At 37.1% G+C, this 7,773-nt stretch overlaps 1 pseudogene; it reads left to right on the top strand.

Annotated features, from left to right (window-relative positions):
• Positions 1-650: 650 nt before the first annotated feature.
• The window catches only part of LOC127687603 (cytochrome P450 2C6-like), a 95,046-nt pseudogene continuing 87,923 nt past the window's right edge, over positions 651-7,773 (top strand).

The raw sequence follows: 7,773 nt of genomic DNA, 5'->3' as shown, positions 1-7,773 counted from the left end.
AGAATGCTGAATATAGAAAATAAATATTTTCAGTATGCATGATGATTGTAATGCATAAATATATTTCTACCTATTGGGGAAATACAACAAAAGAATTTTCAGTTTTCAGACAACCCATGTTATATAATATGACTTTGTTAAAAAATAAGCATATTTCATAAAGTATGCAAATATTCATGTTATGTATGACATAAGACTGGCTATTAACCCAAAAATGTAAAGGTTGAGGAGTTTTCTTGAATCCTGAAATTAATTTATTACTTCTGAAGAATAACTGCACATTAGAAACATGTTTGTTTATTAGCAGTACTTAGAAACCATTATTTACTGTTAACTAGAAATTCAAATGGACACCCTGTAAGGTCAAGGGAAAATAAACCCTTTTTTAAAATCTCTATCAGAGGGACAAAGTTTACTTGAGTGAGAGGGAGAGAGAGAGAGAGAGAGAGAGAGAGAGAGAGAGAGAGAGAGAGAGAGAGAGAGAGAGATTAAAGATTTCTAAGTGATTAGCCAATGATGCTCAAAGTGGAGCATCATTGTGCCAAAAATAAATAAATAAATAAATAAATAAATAAATAAATAAATAAATAAATAAATAAATAAAAGCTCCGTGCTGTCTGATCACAGCTGTGTCATGAAAGAGGAGCTCAATGGATCTGGTTGTGTTCCTGGTGCTCACTCTCTCCTTTCTCATTCTCCTTACACTATAGAGAGAGCTCTGGGAGAGGGAAGCTCCCTCCTACCCCCACTCCTCTCCCAATTATTGGTAATTTCCTTCAGAGAGATGTGAAGAACACTAGTCAATCTTTAACCAATGTAAGTATTCTTTATGCTCCTCTAATGACTTGATAAGGAAGATAAATTAGAAGTTGTTTTAAATGAAAATGCAGTACTAGAGGTATTAAAGTTATAAATAATCATAAAGTAGTACTGCTTGCCAAATATTGTATACCTTATTCCTTTACAGCTGGCTCTTCTCAGGAATTGAGTAATGAGCAAGGTTTCATTTTGAAGTAATTTAGGTCATTGCATTTATTTCATTAATTAAATTAGTTACTTATTTCCTGACTGAAGCTTCCCCTCTCTCCTCCAATTTGTTCCCCATTCCAACTTAACCTACTATCCCTATTTCCTCCTAGAAGTGAAGTTTGTGCCTGGGTATCAATCAGCTTTGGCATGTCAAGTTCCAGTAGTCTAGGAACATCTTTTCCTATTGAGGCTAGTTTAGGGGAAATGTATCCAAAGACAGGCAGCCAAGTCAAAGACATTCTCCTGCTTCTCCTGTTAGGTGTCCTAATGAAGACAAAAATGCACAATTCTTACATATGTAGTAAGGTCATAGGTCCGTTCCAGGCGTGCTCTCTGGTTTGCGATTTAGTCTCTGTGAGCCACTTTTCACCCAGGTTATTTGATTTTGTAGGTTTTCTAATGGGGTCCTCAACTTCTCTGTCTCCTTCCATCCTTCCTCCCACTCTTTGTACAGATTCTCTTAGGCTTGCTTATTGTTGGCTGTGAGTTTCCAATTGTTTCTATCAGCTGCTTGGTGAAGCCTATCAGATGACATTTATGCTAGTCTTCTGTTTGCAAGTGTAGCAGAATATTATTAATAGTGCCGGGGTGTGCTCTCTCATAGCATGGATCTCAAGATGGGCCAGGCCATATTTGGTCATTCTCTCAAATTTTGCTCCAGTTTTACTTCTGTACATTTTGTAGACATGACAAATTGTGACTTGAAGGTTTTTGTGGCTGGGTTGGTGTCCATGCCCCTCCACTGGAAGTCTTGCCTGGTCATAGCATGTGGCTATTTCAGGTTCTATATACTGTATTTTGTGTAGTTTTGGCTAGGATCGCCCTCATAGATTCCTGGGAGTTTCTATTTTACTAGGTTTCTAGCTAGTCCCAGAAGTATTTTCTTTTCTGTTCCAATCTAACTGGTATTCTGTAAGCTTCTTGTAGTTTATAGGCATCTTATTCTTTATGTTGGGGCAGATGGATGGAACAAGAAAATAAAATCCTGAGTGAGGTAATACAGTCCCTAAAGAACACACAGAATATGCACTCACTAATAAGTGAATATTAACCCAAAAGCTTGGAATACTCAAGATACTATTCACAGACCACAAGAAGCTCAAGAAGAAGAAAGACCAAAGTATGGATGCTTCAGTCCTTCTTAGAAGGGGGAACAAAATACTCATGGGAGGAAATATGGAGACAAAGTGTGGAGCAAAGACTGAAGGACAGGCTATGCAGAGACTGACCCACTTGGGGATCTATCCCATATATAGTCTCTGCAGACAGTATTGTGGATGCCAAGAAGTGTATGCTGCCAAGAGTGTGATATACCTGTCTCCTGAGAGGCTCCACCAGAGCCTGACATATTCAGAGGTAGATGCTGTTGTTTTTTGTTGTTGTTTAGTTTACTTTTAATTTGTTTATTCATTGACTTTGTGCTTTTATTTCTATTTTCAGGTCTTGAACAGTTTTATTCATTTTCCTTCACCTGCTTAATGATATTTTCCTATACTTCTTTAATAGATTTATTCATTTCCTCTTTGAAGGTCTCTATCATCTTTACAACACTAGATTTAAGGTCATTTTCTTGTGCTTTAACTGTGTTAGGATATCCAGGGCTTGCTGGAGTAGGACATCTAACTCTGGTGCTGCTATATTGCCCAAGCTTTTGTTGATTGTGTTCTTAAGCTGCCATTTAGCCATGTGATTATCCCAAGTACAGACAGGTCTCCAGGAATGCAAGCAGAGATGTGAGCTGAGAAAGGGAGCACAGGAGACCAGGTGCAGTTTAGGACTCTTTGGTGTGATTTAGAGGGACGTGTTCTACAAGGAATTTGGGGGCATAATTTTTACCTGGTTTTCGCTGGTGCTTGCATTCTCAGAGAATGAAGGTACAGAGGAAAATGAAGCACAGGGGACAGGGTGCAGTTTAATCTTGTAGACAAGCAGGCTAGGGCAAGTTCCTACCAGGTTATCTGTGGTGCCTCCAGGCCTCCAGAAATGCATACAGAGCTGTGGGTCAGAAGACAGAGGTTAGGGGACAGGGAATAGCTCATGGGTGATGAGCATATATTACATGGAAGGCACAGTTTGTGCTTATCCCTAGTGCTTTCAGGCCTCCAGGAATGCAGCTGAACCATGGATTGGAACTGGAGCTCTCATTCAATAAATTTTTAAATAAAATATAAAGTCCACCCAAAAAGGAAAATTTGTGAATATTTTTTATCTTTCCCCATTAGTTGTGGTTGAAGGTCAATAGTAGGTAACACTCTATTCAATTAGTCAGGTATACTTTTTAACATCTTTAAATCATGTCTTTACAGAGGTTATCTATTTGATACTGGACTCTAGAGAACTCACTGATACCTAAGTGAGCTAAATACCAATGGCCATGCAATAACACAAGTAATGCAAAAAATAAGTCAAGCTTTCAGCATTCATCAGAAGATTCTGCTTCTGTCTTGCTAACTGATGGCAAAGATAGACACATACAAACAGAGACCCTGCCCCAGGCAGTGTTCAAATCATAGGTCCTTTGTCAGTCAGCATGCATAATCTTATCCTGTTGGAAGGTATAAAATTCACCTCTTCCATGTGTCCATCTTGATCTTCTCATTTCTTTAGGCATTGTTTTTAGCAATAGAAACAGATGGAAAGAGATAAGATGATTCACACTCATGACTGCAGAATTTGGGCATGGGGAAAAGGAATACTGAGGACCCTGTTCAAGAGGAAGCACAGTGTCTTGTTGAGGAACTGAGGAAAACCATAGGTAAATACAAATTCATACATTTGCATTAGTTTAGATATGCATGCTTAAGTCATGTTGATAATGTTCTATCTAAAACATTTTCATTGTTTTAATCAGAAATAATGATATAGGTTTCATATTAATCTTCTGCTGAGTTGTAGAACTATGCATTTCCATTAGCACAAATGTAGTTTCCTTGTAATGCATCATTTCATCAGAGAGTAAATGCTGTTGATAAAGATGAGAGAGGATATTTATTTTCATTTTCTTGAACTCCATACATTCATTGAGGACTAAATATAATTTTCTAGGTTCATATTTACAGTTCTGTGTAAAAATGATATGGTTCATGGTTTTCATTTCATAATTGAGGATATGAATTTTCATTTGTTATTGTGGATCAGACAGGCCACCTAAATGGACCCATAATCCCAAAGAAACAGAAGCAGCCATTGAAAGTCTCCCAACACAGAAAAGCACAGGACCAGATAATTTTAGTGCAGAATTCTATCAGACCTTCAAAGAAGACATAACATCAATACTCTTCAACTATTCCACAAAATAGAAACAGAAGGAACACTACCCAACTCATTCTACGAAGTCACATTATGCTGATACCAAAACCACACAAAGATCCAACAAAGAAAGAGAATTTCAGACCAATTTCTTTTATGAATATTGATGCAAAAATACTAAATAAAATTCTTGCCCACTGAATCCAAGAACACATCAAAATGATCACTGACCATAATCAAGTATTTTCATCCCAGGGATGCAGGGATGGTTCAATATACAGAAATCCATCAATGTAATCCACTACATAAACAAACTCAAAGAAAAAAACACATGGTTATTTTATTAATGCTAAAAAAGCATTTGACAAAATTCAGTATCCTTTCCTGTTAAAAGTCTTGGAAAAAACGGGAACTCAAGACCTATACCTAAACATAGTAAAAGCAATATACAGCAAACTGGTAGTGAGCATCAAACTAAATGGAGAGAAACTTGAAAAAATTCTACTAAAATTAGGGAATAGAAAAGACTGCCTCCTCTCCCCATATCTTTTCAATATAGTACTTGAAATTCTAGCTAGAGCAGTTAGACAACATATAGAGATAAAAGGGATAAAAATTGGAAAGGAAGAGGTCAAACTATCACTATTTGCAGATGTTATGATAGAATACATAAGAGACCCAAAAAACTCCACCAGAGAACTCCTACAGCTGAAAAACAAATTCAGCAAAGTGGCCAGATATACAATCAGCTCAAGAAAATCAGTAGCCTTCCTATACTCAAGGATAAGCAGGCTGAGAAAGAAATTAGGGAAATGACACCCTTCACAATAGCCACAAACAATATAAAGTATCTTGGTGTGACTCTAACCAAACAAGTGAAAGATCTATATGACAAGAACTTCAGGTCTCTGAAGAAGGGAATCAGAGAAGACCTGGGGCAATGGAAAGATCTCCCATGCTCGTGGATTGGCAGCATTAATATAGTTAAAATGGCCATCTTGCCTAAAGCAATCTACAGATTCAATGCAATCCCCATCAAAATCCCAACTCAGTTCTTCATAGAGTTAGAAAGAGTGATTCTCAAATTCATCTGGAATAACAAAAAACCCAGGATAGCTAAAACTATTATCAACAGTAAAAGAACTTCAGTTCAATTCAGGGGGAATCACTATCCTGGACCTCAAGCAGTACTACAGAGCAATAGTGTGAAAAATAGGTACAGTGACAGGCAGGTAGATCAATGGAACAGGATTGAGGACCCAGAAATGAACACACACACCTATGGTCACTTGATCTTTGACAAAGGTCCTAAAACCATCCAGTTGGAAAAAGGTAGCCTTTTCAACAAATGGTGCTGGCTCAACTGGAGGTTAGCATGCAGAAGAATGCAAATTTATCCATTCTTATCTACTGGTACTAACCTCAACTCCAAGGGGATCAAGGACCTCCACATAAAACCAGACACACTGAAACTAATAGAAAAGAAACTGGGGAAAGCCCTTGAGAATATGGGCACAGGGGAAAAGTTCCTCAACAGAACACCAATAGCTTATACTCTAATATCAAGAATTGGCAAATGGGACCTCATAAAATTACAAAGTTTCTGTAAGGCAAAGAACACTGTAAAAAAGGACAAATCGACAACCAACAAATCGGGAAAATATCTTTACCAACCCTTCCTCTGACAGAGGGCGAATATACAATATATACAAAGAACTCAATCAGTTAGACTCCAGAGAGCCAAATAACCCTATTAAAAATGGGGTACTGAGCTAAACAAAGAGTTTTCACCTGAAGTACTTCAAATGGCTGAGAAGCACCTTAAGAATTGTTCAGCTTCATTAATGATTAGGGAAATGCAAATCAAAACAACCCGGAGATTTCACCTCACACCAGACAGAATGGCTAAGATTAAAAACTCAGGAGACAACAGATGTTGGCAAGGATGTGGAGAAAGAGGAACACTCCTCCACTACTTGTGGGAATGCAAGTTGGTACAACCACTCTGGAAATCAGTCTTGGTGGTTCCTCCGAAAACTAGGCATGACACTTCTGGAGGACCCTGCTATACCACTTCTGGGCATATACCCAGAGGATTCCCCTGCATGATATAAGGACACATGATCCACTATGTTCACAGCAGCCTTATTTGTAATATCCAGAAGCTGGAAAGAACCCAGATAGATGTCCCTCAATGGAGGAATGGATACAGAAAATGTGGTACATTTACACAATGGAATACTACTCAGCAATTAAGAACAATGAATTCATGAAGTTCTTAGGTAAATTGTTGGAACTGGAAAATATCATCCTAATTGAGGTAACCTAATCACAAAAGAACACACATGGAATGCAATCACTGAAAAGTGGATATTAGCCCAGAAGTTCTGAATACCCAAGACACAATTCACATATCAAATGATTCCCAAGAAGAAGGAAGGAGAGGTCCCTAGTCCTGGAAATGCTTGATCCAGCATTGTAGGGGAATACCAGGACAAAGAAGAAGGAGGGGGTTGATTGGAGAAAGGGCAGAGGGACAAGGGCTTATGGAACTTATGTGGAGGTGGAACCGGGAAAGGGAAAATAATTTGGAATGTAAACAAAGAACATAGAAAATAAAATAAAATAAAATAAAATAAAAAATAAAATAAAATAAAATAAAATAAAATAAAATAAAATAAAAAGGGGGGAAAGAGCAGTTCTCAAATTTATCTGGAATAACAAAAAACCCAGGATAGCTAAAACTATTCTCAACAGTAAAAGAACTTCTAGTGCAATCAGTATTCCAGAACTCAAGCAGTACTACAGAGCAATAGTGTTAAAAACTGCACGGTATTGGTACAGGGACAGGCAGGTAGATCAATGGAATATAGTTGAAGACCCAGAAATGAACCCATGCAATATGGTCACTTAATCTTTGACAAAGAAGCTACAACCATCAGGTTGAAAAAAGATAGCCTTTTCAACAAATGGTGCTGGTTCAACTGGAGGTCAGCATACAGAAATACAGAAGAATACAAATCAATTCATTCTTCTCTTTTTTTTTCTGTTTTTTTTTTTTTTTTAAATTTGGCTTTTTTCAAGACAGGGTTTCTTTCTTTCTTTCTTTTTTTTTTTTTTACATCTATCTTGTCCTCTTTCTAATAAATTTCTATAAATGACTGTAAACTTCCTGTCCTAAAGCATTTATTCTACATCATAACATTTAGACATAACATGCTTCTTCTAATTACATTCTAAGTAGTTGGAAAATTTCACTGAGTACTTTACAGTTGTCTGAATGACTTTCCCCCAATCCCAAGCACTTTGGTTGATTTTTTTCCCTTGTTTCATAATTCATGATTAGCTGTTTTACATTATGAGTAGGAAAATGTTTTAAAACAATGACACTGAACAACATGAAAGTGAGAGCAATACAGAACGTATAGTTAGTTTACTAGTAGCATATATAGACTGCCTCCCTATCTATCTATCTATCTATCTCTATCTATCTAT

Source organism: Apodemus sylvaticus, chromosome 1, assembly GCF_947179515.1.
Source record: "Apodemus sylvaticus chromosome 1, mApoSyl1.1, whole genome shotgun sequence".
Lineage (NCBI taxonomy): Eukaryota > Metazoa > Chordata > Mammalia > Rodentia > Muridae > Apodemus > Apodemus sylvaticus.
Note: the sequence above shows the minus strand (reverse complement) of the source record. Positions and strands in the feature narration are given on the sequence as shown.